We start from the raw sequence: 21,943 nt of genomic DNA on the forward strand, positions 1-21,943 counted from the left end.
ATCTCACTTGTTTACCTATAAAATCCCCCAAATATGACTCTTCTTATCCCATTTTTACATGAGATGAGTCAAACTTAGTGGTTGCAGGGGTGGTGTGACATCAGAAGCCCCTATCTTCTGTTCTTTAGATTCTAGATTCTTAAGATTTATAAAATGTTGATCTTTTATTGCTGAATGAAAAATTGTGATAAAAGTATACACTCACCTGCCACTTTATTAGGTACACCTGTCCAACTGCTCGTTAACACTTAATATCTAATCAGCCAATCACATGGCGGCAACTCAGTGCATTTAGGCATGTAGACACGGTCAAGACAATCTCCCGCAGTTCAAACCAAGCATCAGTATGGGGAAGAAAGGTGATTTGAGTGCCTTTGAACGTGGCATGGTTGTTGGTGCACGAAGGGCTGGTCTGAGTATTTCAGAAACTGCTGATCTACTGGGATTTTCATGCACAACCATCTCTAGGGTTTACAGAGAATGGTCCAAAAAAGAAAAAATATCCAGTGAGCGGCAGTTCTGTGGGCGGAAATGCCTTGTTGATGCCAAAGGTCAGAGGAGAATGGGCAGACTGGTTCAAGCTGATAGAAAGGCAACAGTGACTCAAATCGCCACTCGTTACAACCAAGGTAGGCAGAAGAGCATCTCTGAATGCACAGTACGTTGAACTTTGAGGCAGATGGGCTACAGCAGCAGAAGACCACACCGGGTGCCACTCCTTTCAGCTAAGAACAGGAACTTGAGGCTACAATTTGCACAAGCTCATCGAAATTGGACAGTAGAAGATTGGAAAAACGTTGCCTGGTCTGATGAGTCTCGATTTCTGCTGCGACATTCGGATGGTAGGGTCAGAATTTGGCGTCAACAACATGAAAGCATGGATCCATCCTACCTTGTATCAACGGTTCAGGCTGGTGGTGGTGGTGTCATGGTGTGGGGAATATTTTCTTGGCACTCTTTGAGCCCCTTGGTACCAATTGAGCATCGTTGCAACGCCACAGCCTACCTGAGTATTGTTGCTGACCATGTCCATCCCTATATGACCACAATGTACCCAACATCTGATGGCTACTTTCAGCAGGATAATGCGCCATGTCATAAAGCTGGAATCATCTCAGACTGGTTTCTTGAACATGACAATGAGTTCACTGTACTCAAATGGCCTCCACAGTCACCAGATCTCAATCCAATAGAGCATCTTTGGGATCTGGTGGAACGGGAGATTCGCATCATGGATGTGCAGCCGACAAATCTGCGGCAACTGTGTGATGCCATCATGTCAATATGGACCAAAATCTCTGAGGAATGCTTCCAGCACCTTGTTGAATCTATGCCACGAAGAATTGAGGCAGTTCTGAAGGCAAAAGGGGGTCCAACCCGTTACTAGCATGGTGTACCTAATAAAGTGGCTGGTGAGTGTATATACTAAAGCTATAATGTTTTGGAATTTGTTAAAACATGAAAATTATCTTTAACATAAAAACTTCAAAAAATGACCTTATCTAGTAACACCTTCTATTTCTGCTTGACTTGCAGCTGATTACTAGGGATACATGGAGCCAGACCTCAAAGTGGACTATGATATGTGGAAGTCTCCAAAACAATCGAAACTGAAGGTGCTTGAGATAAGCTCAGTTTGCAGAAGATGAAATTATACTACACACTAGATACTTCCTGTCCATTAATCCCGGTATAAGCATCCTGTGTTTAGCCTCTTCCCATGAGATAGCAGACCAGAAAACTACTTCGTCACCTAATAGATGAAAAATGAATGTAGGTTCCTATATATTGCTATACAGGTTACTGGGATGCATTTGTACCAAACAATTGACTATTATATGGCCTAAATAATATCTATAGGTGTATCGGCTTGATTGTATGTGGTCATAAATCATTTTGGGGCACATTCTAATTTCATTCCTAAAATTATTCCACAGAAACATAACATATCCAATATTCTGTTAACAATGACTATGGATCCTCTACTTACAAAGTGAAAAATGCAGCTAGTTTAATACAGAAACCTTTATGTCCTTTATTCTATAACTAAAATAACGTCCATTCTACCCTTTAAGCCTATGTAGGAAATAAATATTGGTCAACATCTAGTGACTGATGTGGTGATCTAGTACTAAAAAGTTCAAATATTCAATCACAGAACCAGAACTGACACAGCTGCTAATTTTGGCAGGACTCGTTATAATTATTAGTTATAGAGTACTAGGGTGCTGTACAATCAGTAAGGGGATCACATACATTACATTAAGACAAGAACAAATGCAGCTACAAATACAAAAACTACAGTGATCAGAAACAGTTGGAAGGAGAACCCGGCCCATCTATACGCACATATGCAATGTGAAACGCATGGACGATTTAGAATTGAAGTTTTTGACTGTTGGGTTGAGTGGGGGGAATTGTCTGCACACAGGTGGGGGAGGGGGCAGGGGGGTATTTGTGTGTAAAAAAAAAACGTTAAAAACTGTTCAATAAAAAGTTTTGATTAAAAAAAATTACATTTTTATTTTTTCACTTTTTAATTTCTATTACTGTATGTGAAGACCCCTTAGTCACCCACTGATTAGGGGGATTTTGATGAGAATTTCAAGCTATTTAATGATTAATATGTTTTATTTTTTAGTTAGCGATAATAGACTAGGAGTAAGATTCAAGCTAACATCACAACTATAAACAAACTGTGCAGTTCCCTATTTATTAGAGCTGTCTAGCCTTGTTTGTCCTAGGAACCAATCATTATGCAGCTACCAGCTTTCCAGGAAAGTTTTTGAAGTCAATGTGGTGCAATATGATTAGTTGCTAGGGAAAAAAAAGTTCAAATTAGAATTACAAATTAGACCTAAAATTCATGCAGTATCATGTAAAAAATGTCTAGTATTGATTCTAGATCCGTGATAAGAGATAAGTATGTTATTATTTAGTTACTGTATGCATTTATTTTACAATTTGTGGTCATTCTGTTTTTGTCCTGCAGATTATGTTATTTTTGCTATGTGTAGCAGTTTTTAGAATCTGTATAGAAATGTTACTTGGGCACCAGACTTATGACACTAATAATGAGTCGGTGTTAATGGTTACTAGTAAACTATATGGGGGTATGCCATGAGAGGACACTAAAAGAAGGTACTGCACAAGCTTCCATGCAGTAAATATTGAGCAGACACTTGTTACAGTCCAGACCCCCAGCACAGTTTTAATTCCTAATGAATGTAATTAGAAAACCCACAGACGCCCATTATAGCTATATTGTAAATATGTCTTTCTTCTTTCTCTAAGCATTTCCATTACAATATAATTGTGTGTTATAACTTACCTTGCACCCTGAAAGAATCCTCTGTAGTGTAGTCCCAGGGGTTGGGCTTTTGTTTGGATGCATTTAAAAAAAACAACACGTGACTTGTCTGTGCTGCAGACTGCTTAGCCCCCACCTTTGTGCTCCTGTACAGCTCTTCCCTCCCCCACTGATGTCACCAGGCTGTGACCTCTGTGAAGGAGCAGGAGGGAGGAGCTGTACAGGGGCACAAAGGTGGGGGCTGAGAGCTGAGGAGTGAGCAGCACAGACAAGTCACATGTTGTTTTTTGAAATGCATCCAAACCAAAGCCTAACCCCTAGGACTACACAGGGGATTCTGTCAGGGTGCAAGGTAAGTTATAACATACAATTATATTGTAATACTAATGCTTAGAGAATGCAGAAAGACATATTTGCAATGCAGCTGTAATGGGCTTATGTAACCTGTCTTTAGTGAAAATGAGGTCCCTGGTATCAGGTTCCCTTTAAGCACATGGCCGTGGATTCCATGGCCCAGTGCAGAAGCGAACTGCACGTATTGCGGAATGGATGGTTTTCTTAGAATTGTAGTGAAGACCCTCTGATGAGACACACAGAACATAAACAACGGGTCATGGGGCCGCTGTTTGCACCCATATAATACTTTGTGCCATGTGCATGTATGTAGCCTAGGTTTCAAAGCGTTAACTGCTGTAGTGGTCCTCAAGTAATTAACCACACGTTCCTCTGCCCAAACTAAACAAATCTCGCACCCGCTATGTATTACAAGAATAATTACTAAACTAAATCTGATAATGGGAGGGGCTCATTTACCCAGCCTCCATTTACAATATAATACTATACAAAAAAATACAATACAACTTTATTGATCTGGGGGGGGGGGATTATTTAGTACAAAGTATCCATAGTGTTACAGCTACACGTTACACAGAAATAGCTACATAGAGGGACGTTTAGCCTATAGATGATTAGCAGTTGTTCAGCTTGGTTGTTGTTATGTGCTTTCTTAAGTTACTAGTTATGTAATAAGCTACAACAATAAATTACAATACGGTACAACACGACATACTACAGGGCATCAAGCACTTTGCACACTTATAATTGACAATCACAATAGATACAACACGGGTCACATAGCTTGTATGCTGGTTACCTGAGCTTAGCTCGGTACATGGATAGCCCTGGGATGCTAGCTACTGTCGGTGGATGATGTGCGCCACCTCGGTGCCCCCAGTACTGGCGCTTAAGTTGTCTGGTACTCATGCCACTTTGGCTGTGCTTGGCCTCCCACCAGCTGTACCTAAATATCAGTATTGCTTGTGGTGGGTTTGCCAGCATTTTGGCACTTCACTGTCTCCTTGATACTGGTGCTAATGGCAGCCTAGAAAACCGGCATTCTGTTGCGCTCAGTCAGGAGACCAAGCTGCCCAGGTATCGGCATGGGAAAGAGGTGGTGGGGATGCAGAGGGTTACAGTTTCTGAGCCCGATGGGGCCTAGTGGGAGATATATATAACTATAGAGGATGTAGCTTTAAATGTTATATAAATATGCATAGTCACGGTATATAAACTTGCTTGGGGATGCATATGGCATATAAATAATATAGTCCAAAAAGAGATAAATACCTTCGGGCTACCTTTATACAGCACATACAGTAATATAGCCTCATAAATAATAGTTGCATCTAAGCAAAATGATTAGACGGCTTTAATTTGCTAAGACATGACAGTGTAAAAGTAATTTACAGTACATTGCTTTCCAGGCCATGCCTTGATGTTAACTTGCTGTGAAAACCTCTAGAGCTCACAGTATGGACAAAAATAGTAACGTAATCTTAATACACAATCTTTAATTCTCAAGTGACAGAAATATATTTCACATATGTCTTTTTTAAGGAAGCGAGGGAGGAGCAAGTACACAGGTGCAGATAATCACACCACAACTTTTGTCAACAGTTCCCAATATTATATTCTAAAATACTATAAATATTATATACATATAATTCTGTTATAAAAAGGATGTAGTTGACAACACACGGACAATACATGGACTGGCTGTGTTTTGTAAGCACAATCATAAGACAGCCTCAAGCTCTTGGTATCCAGCATGATTAGCAGACAAAAACTCATGACTTGTTAAGAATGTACACAGTGTTGTAAGCAGCCCAGAGGTATTCTAAGCTACTTCACAAATCACAACAGCATAGATCCTGCTTTCCAGATGAAAGCCTGAAACAAACAGTTGTTAATCTTGTTGTCCATTGCACAGATAGAAAGAAGTAAAAGTTTCTGAAGCAAAGTTTTCAAACCATGGCTCTGAGTCCAAAATTAGATGTTTATTATAGACTGAGACTGTGCACTTGGGAACTGCATCATAACTAGTTGACAATCTATTATAAAAATACAGTAGGGATTCTGTCCAATATGTATCCGCTCGTTACAATTTCATTTCATTGTAGTTGCAATGTTAAGCCTAATTGTGTGGATACAAAAGGCAAAGGACAGACCTAGCGCCAGCATCACAGAACAACAGGAAAATGCCGGGGTTACTTACTGTGATTCTCAGTGCAGAGGTATTCCACAAACATCCCTGCTCCTTGCTCACTTGCCAAGTGCTAATGTATGAAATGAGCAGCTGTTTCCTTTGAGCTTGTGCTGTGTCTTACCAAGTCACATGCCCCTCCTCTGACAAATCTAGCTGCAGTCTTTGCCAGGAGGTCAACAATTTAAGACTTTTTTTTTTCCTTTAAAAATGATTTTATTTTTAGATCGCTGTGACCTGAGCAATATCACCGGATAACACATCCCACAAAACACCAAAGCGAATGAGAAAGAAGTTGGCAATTACAGATCTATCAGGAGCCCCTGATATGTGAACTGCATGTGACGATGGCTATTAGTAATATTGTAATATAGTGGAACTTCTCTTTTTATTAGCTTTATGTTGCAATTTTGCAGTTTACGTCACTGTAAAATTCCTTAGTCAAGTGATTATAATGTGGTTTATTATCAAATCTGTTACTTACAAAAGTACATAACTAATCCTCCTTATTTTCCAGCCGGCCTATGTGTTTGATAAAGGCTGCTGCGCCAGCCAAAAACATTCACCTGAATTTTGGCCGTACATCCTAATAAAAACCTGTTTCTGCATATTGGTGTGCTTGGATTACATTGTCTATATATGCTTTGGAGATGGATCCCTAATCCTCAAGGACTGCAGCACAACAGGACCAAGAAGCTTCCTCTAAGGTGCCTTCCCTGCCGTCTGCCTCCTCAGTGAGCCTAGCACAGTGATTGGGAGCCTATGGCACTGGTGCCAGAGGTGGCACTCAGAGCCCTTTCTGTGGGCACTCAGGCCATCATCCCAGGATAGGGTTCACCAAACAGGACAAAATCCATTAACTCTTCCTGCAGTCCTAGGCAACTTATGAGATGCTGTGCTAAACACTATTTTGAGGCGACATTTCATTGACTGTTTGGAACTGCTTGAAAAGTGAGAAGGTGTTGATAGAACTGCATTATCTTTGGATGTCCTCCTGCTGGACCCACCATTCTTCCTAAACAGAGAGACCCTGGAGAGAAGCTACAACGATAGTCTGAATTTGCCCACCTTCTTTCAACTGTATTGGTGGCCTCAGGGGCTGATACAATTAAAGAAGTGGAAGAACAGGTAGCAATAAGTTACTGTTTAAAATGGCACATTGGCACATCAGGGTAAATAAGTGGGTTTTGGTTGTAGTTTGGGCACTCGGTCTCTAAAAGGTTCGCCATCACTGGCCTAGCAGCTACCATTGCTGCATTCTTATCTATCTGGTCATGTGACCTCATGGGAACAGCTATCCAGGGATAAAAAGAGCTTTAGTGAGAAACCTGTCAGAGAGTCTGTACATATGTACGTATATGAGTGTCTACATGTGTGTATATAGCTGTGTATACATGTGCATATACGAGTATGAGTGTATACATGTGTGTATATAGAAGTGTATACATGTGCGTATATAGAAGTGTATACATGTGCGTATATCAGTATAATTGTACACATGTGTGTATCATTGTATACATGTGTCTATATAGTAGTGTATATGAGTATGAGTGTATTCATGTGTGTAAATGAGTATTAGTCTATTTATGTGTGTATCATTGTATACGTGTGTGTTTATCGTAATGAGTTTATACATGTGTGTATATGACTGTACTGTATTCATATGTAGTAGTAGTGTATTTATGTGTGTATGATTGTATAAAGGTATGTTTATCAGTATCAGTGTATTGATGTTTGTATATGAATATGAGTGTATACATGTTTGTATATGAGTATATAGTTGTGAGTATGAGAGTATGCATGTTTGTATGATTGTATACTTATGTGTATATAGTAGTGTATATATGTGTGTATGTCAGTATATAAATGTGTGTATTTACTGCAGATGTATACAATAGTGTATATGAATATACACTCACCGGCCACTTTATTAGGTACACCTGTCCAACTGCTCGTTAACACTTAATTTCTAATCAGCCAATCACATGGCGGCAACTCAGTGCATTTAGGAATGTAGACATGGTCAAGACAATCTCCTGCAGTTCAAACCGAGCATCAGTATGGGGAAGAAAGGTGATTTGAGTGCCTTTGAACGTGGCATGGTTGTTGGTGCCAGAAGGGCTGGTCTGAGTATTTCAGAAACTGCTGATCTACTGGGATTTTCACGCACAACCATCTCTAGGGTTTACAGAGAATGGTCCGAAAAAGAAAAAACATCCAAATCGCCACCCATTACAACCAAGTTAGGCAGAAGAGCAAGTCTGAACGCACAGTACGTCGAACTTTGAGGCAGATGGGCTACAGCAGCAAAAGACCACACCGGGTGCCACTCCTTTCAGCTAAGAACAGGAAACTGAGGCTACAATTTGCTCATCGAAATTGGACAGTAGAAGATTGGAAAAACGTTGCCTGGTCTGATGAGTCTCGATTTCTGCTGCGACATTCGGATGGTAGAGTCAGAATTTGGCGTCAACAACATGAAAGCATGGATCCATCCTGCCTTGTATCAACGGTTCAGGCTGGTGGTGGTGGTGTCATGGTGTGGGGAATATTTTCTTGGCACTCTTTGGGCCCCTTGGTACCAATTGAGCATCGTTGCAACGCCACAGCCTACCTGAGTATTGTTGCTGACCATGTCCATCCCTTTATGACCACAATGTACCCAACATCTGATGGCTACTTTCAGCAGGATAATGCGCCATGTCATAAAGCTGGAATCATCTCAGACTGGTTTCTTGAACATGACAATGAGTTCACTGTACTCAAATGGCCTCCACAGTCACCAGATCTCAATCCAATAGAGCATCTTTGGGATGTGGTGGAACGGGAGATTCGCATCATGTGCAGCCGACAAATCTGCGGCAACTGTGAGATGCCATCATGTTAATATGGACCAAAATCTCTGAGGAATGCTTCCAGCACCTTGTTGAATCTATGCCACGAAGAATTGAGGCAGTTCTGAAGGCAAAAGGGGGTCCAACCCGTTACTAGCATGGTGTACCTAATAAAGTGGCCAGTGAGTGTATGTGTAAGTGGATATAAATGTGCATATGAATTAAAAAAAACTGAAATATAAAATAACATACTCATACCTAACATGTTTCTGCAAAACTTAAAAATACTTTTGGAGCCTTGTTAAAACCTGCTGGAATACGCACTACTCTGATCGGCGGAAATGCCAGGTGTCACATCATCACTCATCTCATATGGATAATCTATGCTTCTGAAAGTCTTAATATTTTATGGATGGTAAAATTGTACTCGTATATCCAAGTAGTATTTGAACGGTATGTTCCAAATTAGCAGATTTCCACGGGAAAGGGGATAACAAGCTAACCCCCACTGATAACGCAAACCTGGATCCCATTTTGCGACACAATAGTGGTGCGGATACTTCTTAAAGGGGTATTCCAGGAATCAGAATAATTCATATACAAATGGGTCCTTGAAATATGAGCTAATGTGTAATTAGTTGTTATTCAAAATGTTGCTCCCCCTAGCAGAAAAATGCTGTTGACATATACTGTAATGAAGAATTAAAATTCTACTGCCCCTTTAATCAGTCCGTTAATTTCCTCCACGCAGGGAGGACACAGGACGGCGGCTGCTCACTTGTCCACATCACATGTCCTGCAGCTGCCTGGGCAGGTCATGTGATCACCACTATGGCTGTAGTCAGTTGGTTGCACTGCATACAGTATGGCCACTGTTGTGGTGCTGCCAGTTACACATCATTACTATGGTAACAGAGCAAGAAAACCTGTTAGATCATCACTGAGAAAAGAGCATAACAGGTAGGAGGAGTTACTGGGAACTAAAGGATATTGGGACTGAAAAATAGTAAAAATAAAAATAAAGGTTTAAAAAAAAAAATAATAATAATAAAAAAACATAAAAATTAAAATGACCCCCCTTTCCCTAGAACTGATCTAAATAAAATAAACCGTAAAAATCATATACAAATTAGGTATCCCGCATCCGAAAATGCCTGATCTATCAAAATATAATAACGTTTTTTCACTGTGTTTAACCCCGTAATTAACTTTTTTGCCATTTTGGCACTTTTTATCTCCGTAATTGTACCGACCCAAAGAATAAAGTAGACATGTCATTTGGGGTGTACAGTGAAATCCGTAAAATCCAAGCACACAAGAATATGGCACAAATACGTTTTTTCACCAATTTCACTGCATTTGGAATTTTTTTCCCGCTTCCCAGTACACGGCATGAAATATTACGGTATATACCAGCATTTTGAAGTGTAATTTGTTACAAAGAAAATAAGCCATAACACAGCTCTGTATATGGAAAAATAAAAAAAAGTTATAGAGTTTTGAAGGTGAGGAGTTAAAAAATGAAAACGCAAAAAACGAAAAAGGGCATCGGCAGGAAGGGGTTAAGCTCCATTGTGTGACTAATGACATTGAGTCTTGCATTCATTTATTTATAGCATCAAGGGTTTTTCTATCAGACGTTCATATTCCCGGAATACCCTTTTAAAGAGAACCCGTCATGCAAAATAACCCCCCTAAACTAAATATATTTTCATAAACTGCCATCAGAGAGCATTGCCTCTATCCCTTCATTGTCCCTCTACATGCCTGTAAACCTAAGCAATGAGGTCAAAGCTGTATGCAAATGACCTGTGAAATGTTCAATGAAGCATTAGCATATTCAAGCTGTCCACTCTATTCATGAGTGGGGCTGTATAATGATGTGCTTCCTGGTGCTGGTGGCCACGCCCCCTGCAGCCTGTGTGTGTATAGGAGAGATATAGCAGCTTCAGGCAGCCATGTTATAGCAGAACATGTCAAATTCATGTGTAGCTGATGTCTGTGTCTCTCACCTGTATATTAGGAGGATGCAGCATGTCAGCAGATGCAGCACACACACTAGCCATGCTTTACTATACATTACACACAGACATGAGCAGGGGGAGGAGAGGGGAGGGGGAACAGGGGTGACATCACTGCCTCTGACCATGTGACCAGCCTCATTTACATGATAAAGAATAGATGATTTTACAATGAATAATATATGAAATAACTAGATAAAGGCTGTGATGGAATCCATGTGAGCTGCTCCAACAGGTAGTAGTGACAGGACTAGTGGCAGAGACCTGATGACAGGTGTCCTTTAAATACCTGTGCAAGCAGTTTACACCTAAAAGAATGTGTAAAATCCGTCAGAAAACAGGCGCAAAGCCCTTAGTAAATGTGCCCCAGAGAGTGCAGCACAATTCTGTTGAGTTGCAGCGGGGTCTTACACCGAATTTTGTAGTGTGGCAGACACAGTGCAGCTGCAACACAAAACTGGCACAGACACTTTATAAATATATGACATAGAAGAAAAAGGCTAGTGTGTATAGGCATAATGGACACTTCTTTTATTAATTCAAAATAATTTTTTAAAACAAACGCCATGCATCAAAATTGCATAAAAACAATTAAAAGTGTTGAAACACACATAAAGGAACAACGAGTGGACCAAAGCAATAAATATCGGTCCACACTCGGCCATGAGTACAAAGAGGTATGCAATCAATTCCCACAAATTAACAATAACCCATACAAGACAGTCCTGGACGGCTAGGATAATGCATAGTAAATGATAAGAAGACTTCTACAGTAGTCCCTATATCAATCAACATGGGTCCCTAATTCACTGGGGTACTCAACAGGTAGATAAACAACTGGCGAATGATAGGGTAACCCAATGGTACAAACCACGTCCTAGGCACTCAAGTCAAAAGGTCACAAAGTCATACAGAAAACTGGCGCAAACAGTTAATTAATGTGGGCCATTGAGTTTATTTCAACAGAATTTTGAGTGGTTCCAGAAATGTCTGTTTTGGCTGCTTATGTTAATACCAATTGTTATTAGTCCTATCTTACATGTAGAATACCCCTCTGTATGGCTTTTTTTCACCTCACTGATTTTTTACTGAATCCATTTTGGCTGCTTGGGGGGCACTGTGGCAGTTGGGTGGGGGGGCACTGTGGCTGCTGGGGGTGGCATTGTGGATATTGGGGGGGGCACTGTGGAAGTTGGGTGGGGGGCACTGTGTCTGCTGGGGGGGTTGCATTGTGGCTACTGGGGGGGCACTTTGGAAGTTGGGTGGGGGCACTGTGGCTGCTGGGGGTGGCATTGTGGCTACTGGGGGGGGCACTGTGGAAGTTGGGTGGGTTGCACTGTGGCTGCTGGGGGTGGCATTGTGGCTACTGGGGGGGGCACTGAGGAAGTCGGGTGGTTGGCACTGTGGCTGCTGGGGGGTGGCATTGTGGCTGCTTGTGGCCTGTGTGACTGCTTGAGGAAACAAGATCTGAAAGGTCTGAAGCTGCGTGACAACATACTTATAGTGGATTATTAGGTCAGCTTCTGCTCACCGGTTCTCTTTAAAGTATTACAGTCCCATCCAAACAATACCAAAGTATAGGCAGTCCCCGGGTTACATACAAGATAGGGTCTGCAGGTTTGTTCTTAAGTTGAGTTTGTATGTATGTCGGAACTGTATATTTTATCATTCTAATCCCAGCCAGAACTTTTTTGGTCTCTGTGACAATGTTGTATTGTCATAAGAATCAGGATTAACAATAAAGCTTCATTACAGATACCTGTGATAACTGTTATAGCTGTTTATTGTAGCCTAGGACTAAAGTACAATAAATTACCAATATCCAGAGGTCCGTTTGTAACTAGGGGTCGTGTGTAAGTCGAGTGTTTTTAAGTAGGGGACCGCCTGTATTGAGTATGTGAAATTCTAAATTCTTGGTCCCTCTTTTCCTTAACAGTGGGCACTATCTATCTATCTATCTATCTATCTATCTATCTATCTATCTATCTATCTATCTATCTATTCATCTCCTATCTATCTATCTATCTATCTATTCATCTCCTATCTATCTATCTATCTATCCATCTCCTATCTATCTATCTATCTCATATCCATCTCATATCTATCTATCTATCTATCTATCCATCTCATATCTATCTATCTATCTATCACATATCTATCTAAGAAATCCTCAATAGAGCAAACCAGCAAACTCACACAACATTATTATACAGTCCATGCACAAAAGATAAACAGTGCTCTCTAAAACCAATTAATTAGGTTCTGTAATTTAATTATAGAAATTGCCTTTTATTAGTAAAGATATCAGAGGGTTAGGCACGAATGCACTTGAACATAGGACCCTATGTTCTCTGGTTAACAGGCATATCAGATTCTTGTTTGGAATGAGAAAAATGTTACTTTCTATTAAAATATTATCTAGATTACACAGAGTTACTTAGTTTTAAGAGGAAAAAGTGACTGTGCTTAAAACAGTTGACGTATGTTGGAATACTATCAGTAATCACATGTGGGTCACTAAGGACCATAGGGAAAGAAAACAAAACAGCGCCATTCAGAATATAATCGTAGCAATTCATCTGTAATGAGAAGTTGCATTTGTGCCCACTGGCAGTAAATATATACAGTATGATATGAAGACATTAATGTCTGTGACTTCAGGCTGTAAAGGGATATAATATACATTATTGTTTCCCTTCCATAACAGATATAACGCTTCCATACAATATTCCATACCAATGAACTTCTTGGTTAAATGCTGGGTAATTTATAGATTCAGGTCCTTGTGGTGTAAAAAGTTCAGTTCAGTTTGGATTTGTGTACTATGTTTAACTTTAGCATTATGGAAATAAAAATAGTTCTATGCATATATATATATATATATATATATATATATATATAAAAAATTGTATATTAACCCTTTAAGGACCAGGCCCTTTTTCGTTATCACTCCCCACCTTCAAAAATCTATAACTTTTTTATTTTTCCATGTACAGAGCTGTGTGATGTCTTATTTTCTGCATAACAAATTGCACTTCGTAGTGATGGTATTAAATATTCCATGCCGTGTACTGGGAAGCGGGAAAAAAATTCTAAATGCAGTGAAAATGATGAAAAAACACATTTGGGCCATTTCTTGTAGGCTTGGTTTTTACAGCTTTCACTGTTCGCCCCAAATGACAGATCTTCTTCATTCATTGGGTCAATACGATCACAGGGATACCAAATTTGTATAGGTTTTATAATGTTTTCATACATTTACAAAAATTAAAACCTCCGGTACAGAAAAAAAATTCTTCATTTTAGTGTTCTTGCGCTAATAACTTTTTCATACTTAAGTGTCCAGAGCTGTGGGTGGTGTCATTTTTTGCGACTTCTGATGACATTTTTAACGCTTTTATTTTTAGGACTGTGCGACCTTTTGATAGCATTTTTTCTATTTTTCAAAATGGCTAAAAAATGCAATTTGCGACTTCAGTCGCTATTTTCTGCTACAGGGTAAAACTACAGGGTAAAACGCAGTGAAAAACGGTTATTATATTTTGATAGATCGGGCATTTTCGGACGCGGCGATACCTAATGTGTTTAGGATTTTTACTGTTTATTTATATTTATATCAGTTCTAGGGAAAGGGGGGTGATTTGAATTTTTATGTTTTTTTAATATAATTTTTTTTTTTTTACTTTTTTTTATATTTTTTACTATTTTTCAGACTCCCTAGGGTACTTTAACCCTAGGTTGTCTGATTGATCCTACCATATACTGCCATACTACAGTATGGCAGTATATGGGGATTTTGCATACCATCTATTACAATGTGCAGATCGCACATTGTAATAGATAGCCTCGATCATGATTAGCTCGGATCTTTGTGTGATCCGAGGCTGTCATGACAATGGATCGCCGCTCCCCGGTGACGTCAATCGGAGCCATAGACGGCGATCAAAGGGTTATGAAGCAAATGGCCGGTGAGTACGAAGAGGGCTCCTACTCCCCCATGCGCAGCAAGACGTAAGGGTACGTCTTATTGCGCTATGGGGTTAATTCCCACAGACGGTGGGGCACATTTACTAAAAACAGTGCAGTGTATATTTGTGCAGTTTACCTGGGGGCGCCAGATTCATAAATTGTGGTGCCCATTTTCCTTGAATCTGGCGCTCCCTGCACTGCCCCGGCAGAGTGCGCCAACTTTTTTTGGTGTTCATTTAACATGGGGCATGTGACTTCTGTTGGACTTTGCTTGTTAAATGTGGTGCATGTGTCTGACTGAGCACCGGAGCGCCCCTTCAGTGTAGAAATCTTGTCAACCTTTTTGTGACAATTTTATTGATCGTTCTGGAATGAGGAGGGCTAAAAAACAAAATTCAAATTGCATGAGAATTTTGTATAATAATAATACTCTATTTATATAGCGCCATCATGTTCCATATTGCTTTACAACTCATAGGAGACATATACAAATATGCAAAAAGTTGAAGTTGGCCGAGTTGTATGCCAGATCTCCATAAAAAAGGAATAAATGCACAATTATTATTATGATTATTATTTATCTAAAATAGCTTTTATATGATGAATTGAGGAATTAGCCAATTTTATGACTTTTCATGCACATTCAGTCATATAATCTGTTAATAGCATGAGACATATTAGGGGTCATTTATCTTATCTCTGTATTATTTGGCTGTTTTTGTCTGTCTTTTTTACATCTGCTTCTTTGGTAATTTATAGAGATGAGCGAGCACTAAAATGCTTGAGTGCTCGTTACTCGAGTCAAACTTTTCCCGATTCTCGAAAAAAAACTTCTTTTGGAGTTTTATAGCGGACATCAACGCACATTTCAGAAAGTACCCAAAAAAATCGCAAAAATTGCAATGTACCAAAAAAGATTTCAAAAAGACAGAATAAAAAGGAAGAAAAATAAAGATAAATCACCCCCATTGACAATTTTTATAATGTTCAGGTTTAAATTTAGCTTCCACATCTATAGCACATGACATAAAGTAGTATGAATAGAAAGTATTTGAGAAAAGAGATAGCACACACTGCACATTTCACATAAGAGCAGCTTTTCTTTCCATTACACTTAATTAGTAATATATTACATAATGTCAAGTTCCATGTGCACAATTCCCAGAGTGAGCACAGCATATGAGATATCTAAAAGACGGTAAACTATTCTCTATTTTATGTTTTCAATGAATGGCTTATTATAAACCAAGAAATACATTTAAAATGTTAGAGACTATATCAAATTTTTAACCCCTTAATGACATGGATCTTTTTCGTTTTTCTGTTTCCATTTATTGAAAAAAATTCAATAAAAAGTTATCAAAAGGTCGTACAGTACTAAAAATGGTAGCATTGAAAACGTCATCAAAAGTCACACAAAATCATACCACCCGTACACCGAAGTATAAAAAGTTATTAGTGCCAGAAGATGGCAAAATCCCCCCCAATTTTTTTGTACAGGAGGCTTTAATTTTTGTAAATGTATGAAAACATCATAAAACCTATACAAAATAATAAAGTAGACATGTCATTTGCGGCACACAGTGAAAGGCGTAAAATCCAAGCCCACAAGAAAATGGCGCAAATGTGTTTTTTCACCATTTTCACAGCATTTGGATTTTTTTCCAGCTTCCCAGTATACCGCATGGAATATTAAATACCATCACTATGAAGTGCAAAGTGCAGAAAACAAGCCATCACAGAGCTATTACGTGGGTGAAGTGAAAAATGGAAATGAAAAACAAAAGAGGGCCAAGTCGTTTAGGGGTTAATATTTTTAAAATTAATTTATTTTTATATCTGTTCTAGGTGTTTATTATTTGTTTAATTTTTTTAATCTATATATTTTTAGACCCCCAAGGGTCAATGGGGCTCATTTACTAAGGGTCCACGCGTGCACTTTCGGCAGACTTTCAGACGTTTTCAGGGTTTGCACGGCTTTGACAGGTATTTAACATGCATTGTGTCCCATGCAATCAATTTTTGGCACAACTGTGCTGGCTTTCGTGCAACAGAAATTGAGGGGGGAGGGAGGTGCCGTCAGACGATCTGACTGATTAAGCCTGAGCGTGGGATTTAACTTTCATATTGTGTCGCAAGATGATGCACTTACATGCACCACGAAGAAGAAGGTGAACTCTGTCGGACCAGAGCGGGGGAGCGACACATGAAGGATATCGGGTGCACAATCTTAGTGAATCGTGGCAGAGTGCATTATTGTTGGACAATTCACTTTCGGGGAACTTCGTCGAACAGGTATGTAAATGTACCTCTTTATGTCTAATCAGAATCTTTGGATGGCCACTTGTAATAACTTTTAACCGAAGTACAACATATTTTTCTGAACTTCCATTAGTCTAGAAATCTGGCCCTGATGCATATAGTACTAAGTCTGGTGTATCTTTTTGTACTTGGTACTTTTTCTTTAGTAGATGTGACTTTTCCTGTTTTACCATGGTTTTAAAGAGAACCCGTCTGGCAAATTAACCCTGAAAACTAAATATATTTTCATAAACTGCCATTAGAAAGCATTGCCCCTATCCCTTCATTGTCCCTATACATTCCTGTGAACTTAAAAAATCAGGTCCTAAAGCTGTATGCAAATGACCTGAGATGGGTCCAATGAATCATTATCATATCCAGCTGTCCAGCTTATTCATGACTGGGAGGCACAGCCTCACCCCCAGTGCTTGACTGACAGCCTGTATAATGATGTGATCTATAATGGTGTAATGTCTCCTCCATGTGCTTCCCGATGCTGGCAGCCACGCCCCCTGCAGCCTTTATGTGTATGAGATACTCCTATACACATGCTAGCAATATGTATAATGATGTGACACTCCTGGTGCTGGCTGCCTCTATGTGCTTCCTGGTGCTGGCTCCCCCTGCAGCTTGTGTGTGTATGAGATTCTCGTATACACAGGACTGGCAGCCTCTATAATGATGTGACACCCCTGGTGCTGGCTGGCTCTATGTGCTTCCCGGTGTTGGCGCCCCCTACAGCCTGTGTGTGTATGAGAGATTCAAGTGCTCCAGGATGCAGCCATGTACAGTAGGTAGCCATGAACACAGCATGTCAGCAGATAAATCACAGACACTAGCAATGCTTTATTATACATTACACACAGACATGAGCAGGGGAACAAGCGGTGAGGGGTAACAGGGGTGACATCACTTTATCTCTCCATGTGCCCAACCCCACTTACCTAATAAAGAAAATATGATTTTAGAATGATTAAAGGGAACCTGTCACCAGAACACTGTTTTTAGGTTCTCCAAGTTCTCTGCCTCCCTGCATACTCACGCAGACCTGTTCATTCAAGGTTCGGATGGAATCCTTGTGAGCTGCTCCACCAGGTAGAGGTGACAGGATAAGTTATAGAGACCTGATGACAGGTGCCCTTTAAGTTTTGTTTAGCATAAAAGTGATGGCCTAAATTCATCAGACATTTTATCAACTGATATAAGCGCGTCTGATTCATCAATGGGTTAAAGTTTCTTTGGTTGGAGTGTTTGCTAATGTCAGGACTCATTATTTTTAATTAAATGCGGTTACAGCATCAGGAGGAGGTTTATCACATAAAATGTAACTCGAAGCAAATCTGATTGTTTAATTAAATGTAAAATACCACCCTAGATATCACTTTATATTCTAAATTTACACTTCTCATCCAAGTTCTTTACATTTTTAAATGAGTTTTCCTGAACAAAGTACTGCTTCATGACTTAAAGATTTTGATTAGAAAAATATAAAAAACTGAAGTATAGTTACAGTGGTCCCCTACTTAAGAACACCTGACTTACAGATGACCCCTAGTTAAAGAAGGACCCCTCTGGCCACTGTGACCTTTGGTGAAGCTCTCTGGATGCTTTACTATAGTCTCAGACTGCAATGATCAGCTGTAAGGTGTCACGGGTGCTCATGCGACCCATGTATTGGGTTGCAGGCGCACTCGTGTGGCTCCCTGTGCCTCCTCACGCTGGCAGCAGCTTCTCTCACCTGTCTTCAGTCCAGCGGCGGTATCCACATTCCGGCATGCTCGTCCCGGCCTCCTAGGGCACATGCACTGTCTCTCTAAGATTTAAAGGACCAGCACAATGATGATTGGCGCTGGCCGGCTGCCTTCCTTGTTATATATACAGCTCCTTCCTATGTCCCCTGCCGGATCTTGGTGCCCCATGCCCCTGAGAAAGCTTCCCCTGTGTTATTCCTGCGATTATTGTGATTTCTCGTTGTGACCTTGATTCCTGTTCCTGATTTTGATTCTCTGACGTCAGCCCTGACCTCCTGCCTCGTCCATGACTCCGCTCCTGTGCCGCCTTTCCTGACCTCCTGTCTGAATACAATTCTGCCTCCACTTCACGATTCTGTACCTTGCCTTGGCTGCCACTGCGAGCAAAGTCACGCCTGTGGAGCGACCTGGTGGTATCCTGAACCAGCAAGTCCAACCCGCTTTGCGGCAGGCTCTGGTGAAAATTGGGTGCTCCAGACTGCTACTGCAGCCCCCTGCGAGCTATGCGTGTACTGTCGCCAGCCCCCTCTGCCTTACCTAACTACTGGACTCCTGCTCCCGTGCCACTTGTATCGTGACAACCTGCAAATGAATGAGGCAAAAAAGTCTGTGAATAAAGGGCATTAATTTCTGTTTCTTAAAGCCGGTTTGCTTCTGTTTGGCTTTCTCTTCATATTTGTATTAATGTCAAAATTTAATCCATTTGTCATCCGTTTTGGCATCCATAAAAAAATTAAGAATTTTACAGTAAACTTTGTGATGGTTAAAAGTGTATAGTAAGGAACTGGATTTTTATTTGCAGCTAGCATTTCCAATTATGGGCCACATTTACCAAAAAGGGTGCAAACTACACTACATTCTTCATGAATCTAGCGCACCCTGCACTGTTCCAACAGAGTGCACCAACTTTTTTTTGGTGCGCCTATAACATGGGTCGTATGACACATTTATGTTGGACTTTGCATGATATATGTGGTGCATGTTCTGACAGTGCACCTGAATGCCCATTCCAGTGCAGAAATTTGTGTTGCATGAAGAATAGTGCAGCCGGGACACAAAAGGGTCACGTGCCAAACATGTGGTGCGGACACTTCTTAAAGGGAACCTTTCACCAGAAATTGGCCTAATAAACCACTTTCAGTATGTTGTGAAGCAGCTGAGCAGCTTCTAGATGATGTTTCATCATAGGTGGAGGTCATACAAATGTCCAAAACGGTCTAGGACTAGAGAGGATCTACTATTTCCTCACAAATAACAAATGACTGAACAGTGTCCAAGAAGCTTATTAAAAAATTATTCATCATTTCAGTTCATAGGTTTAGTTTTCATATACAACTCCTTCATTCACAAAAACATGTAATCGCTTCCATAGCAACAAACACAAGAGTATAGCTTGCAGATCTTATAAACCATGGTCCATGTGACTATAGCTTTTAGCTTAAAACAGAATTCATGAAAAGGTAAAACTCACATGTAAAACCACACACTCATCTAGACGCATCACAGAGTGGTGTGAGCCACATACTGTGACGTTTCGGGGGACACACCTGTGTGTTATATTTATGTTATAGACGTGTCAAAGTAAGTTCAATGTGAATATCAACAATAGCAATACATAACAAACAGGTACAATTGGCTACACAATACAGGAGATCGGACAGTAATATCACTTTTTATCCTAGCGTACAAATCCCTTATCGGAAATAGAAAATAGCATTCTTCGTTTAATCCTTTCAGACTTATAGATTCTAACCTTTAAATCTAATATACCTCTCTTTGTAAGAGCCCCAACTATATTTGTTCGCTTTCCGCACCCATCACCTTCTCAGCTATCATCCATCTTAGGTCAGAAACCTGGTGCTGGTACTCAAGGAAATCCTTGCTACGGTAGTCTCACCATACACTCACCGGCCACTTTATTAGGTACACCATGCTAGTAACGGGTTGGACCCCCTTTTGCCTTTAGAACTGCCTCAATTCTTCGTGGCATAGCTAGAACAAGGTGCTGGAAGCATTCCTCAGAGATTTTGGTCCATATTGACATGATGGCATCACACAGTTGCCGCAGATTTGTCGGCTGCACATCCATGATGCGAATCTCCCGTTCCACCACATCCCAAAGATGCTCTATTGGATTGAGATCTGGTGACTGTGGAGGCCATTTGAGTACAGTGAACTCATTGTCATGTTCAAGAAACCAGTCTGAGATGATTACAGCTTTATGACATGGCGCATTATCCTGCTGAAAGTAGCCATCAGATGTTGGGTACATTGTGGTCATAAAGGGATGGACATGGTCAGCAACAATACTCAGGTAGGCTGCGGCGTTGCAACGATGCTCAATTGGTACCAAGGGGCCCAAAGAGTGCCAAGAAAATATTCCCCACACCATGACACCACCACCACCAGCCTGAACCGCTGATACAAGGCAGGATGGATCCATGCTTTCATGAGTTTTACCTTTTCATGAATTCTCTTCTACCCTAAAAGTCATTGGCGATCAACTAAAGAACTTTACTAAAGGAACTTTATGAAACAGCTATACTCACATGGACTATGGTTTATAATATCTGCAAGCTATATTATAGTGTTTGTCGCTATGGGAGCGATTACATGTTTTTGTGATTGAAGTAAAATGATAACCAATTTTTTAATAAGTTTCATGGTCATTTCTTGGACACTGTTCAGTCATGCAATGTTTCTTTCATGGCTTGGTGTGTTGTCATCATCCAGAAAATAAACTTTGAAGTTAGATGTAAATTGGTTTTATGAAGTCCAGCTTTCCCTGCCTCAGAATACCCCCTTCACTGTAATTGATGGTGCTGTCAAGTGGGAGGGGCCGTACGGGGAAGCAACGCCTCGAACCGGCACCTCATGAATACGCCAGACCGATGTGAGCTTGGTCCGGCATTCTGAGGCTATGACGCCGCAGTGTCAGTGTCGGAGGGTTCTGAAAAATTGTGTAAAGTTACTGACAAAAAAAAGTTTTGCACAGCTAGACAGAGCCTTTGATAACAATTCCAACGATACCTGTATCATGCTGCTATCCTGAAATATAGGGCTAATAGAGTTAACATTGTGTTAACATGTGTTTGGTAATGCAATGACAACACATGGTTTAACATTCTGTGCATTAACACATGTTAACATAGTTTTCAGATAATTTTGTTAAATCTCCACTGCTGTTAAATCTCCACAGCTGTTCTGATTCGTTT

At 40.3% G+C, this 21,943-nt stretch overlaps 1 protein-coding gene across 2 annotated transcripts in view; it reads right to left on the reverse strand.

The window, feature by feature from the left end:
* The window catches only part of RASGRP3 (RAS guanyl releasing protein 3), an 80,482-nt gene that overhangs the window by 52,129 nt on the left and 6,410 nt on the right, over nucleotides 1-21,943 (reverse strand). Inside the window, exon 1 of one of the 2 annotated variants that reach the window (XM_072140835.1) lies at nucleotides 5,865-6,187. The exons of the other annotated variant lie outside the window; for it this stretch is intronic. The gene's annotated coding sequence lies outside the window, so the exon portion shown is untranslated. Of the gene's footprint in view, nucleotides 1-5,864; nucleotides 6,188-21,943 lie in introns of those variants that run through there. 2 annotated transcript variants of the gene reach the window in all.

Source organism: Engystomops pustulosus, chromosome 3 (genome assembly GCF_040894005.1).
Source record: "Engystomops pustulosus chromosome 3, aEngPut4.maternal, whole genome shotgun sequence".
NCBI lineage: Eukaryota > Metazoa > Chordata > Amphibia > Anura > Leptodactylidae > Engystomops > Engystomops pustulosus.